Source organism: Denticeps clupeoides, chromosome 12 (genome assembly GCF_900700375.1).
Source record: "Denticeps clupeoides chromosome 12, fDenClu1.1, whole genome shotgun sequence".
NCBI lineage: Eukaryota > Metazoa > Chordata > Actinopteri > Clupeiformes > Denticipitidae > Denticeps > Denticeps clupeoides.
Genome location: NC_041718.1, coordinates 11,688,159 through 11,689,122, shown reverse-complemented (window position 1 = coordinate 11,689,122; position 964 = coordinate 11,688,159).

Sequence of the window (964 nt, the reverse complement as noted above, 5' to 3'; positions counted from 1 at the left end):
GAGCCAATCCGGTGTGTCACACCCAGCAAGCGGTTGTGAGCTCAAAGCACAGAGTAGCTATACTGTACTGAGATACGCAGTGCTGCAGCAGCTCTGACGCAGGGCTACAACCTGATAAGAAATAATGCAATAATGCAGAGTAATGCAATTAAACACATGGTCTGTCTACCTGTGGAGTTTCACAACACTAGTTTAAAAGTACCACGGTTTAATACACACGGTTATTACTTACTTGTCCTCTTAAATCTTTTTCAGCTGCACGCACATTTCTTACAGAACACCCATGCCATGAGTCATACACTTCTTCATAAATGGATCACATCAGGGTGTATGGCAATGTGTGCTTATTTAAATAATCTTGTACCATGTTAGACAGTGATACGTTTTGACATTTCATTCAATGGCCTACTCTGGGTTTAACAGTATTGGTTAGTAGTACAAAGACCGTAGCATCACAATAAATACTCAATTATTTTAAGTATTCCTCATCAATTAGAATGGATCATACTGTCAGTTGATTAATGGCTATTATAAGAGTTTGTGCTTTTCAGCTGAAAGTGCTAAAGCTAATATTCTGGTTATTGTTGCATGGCCATGACCAGTGGCCTCCCTTGTGTGTGGGGTTTTGTCTGACACAGCCAAGAGGTCTTTTTTTTTAATCACATGGCTCTGTGGTGACAGTCCGAGTCCGTCACAGTGCTTGTGGGAGCCAGCTGTGCCAGAATGTCACCCGGAGCTACGGCTCTCGCTTCCACATATTTTTATTTTATCTTTATTTCTCCAACAGCGGAGAGGACCCTGTAATTTCTCAGATTTTTTTTTTGGTTATCTCTGACTCCTTTCTGTGAATATTCAGAAACAACACATCAACAAACCCTCATGGAAAGTCACCCCTGTCGAGTCCCTCTACGAAACACTTTTGCCCAGAATTGGTGAGCCTTTTTCACAATACAAGCAGCTACTG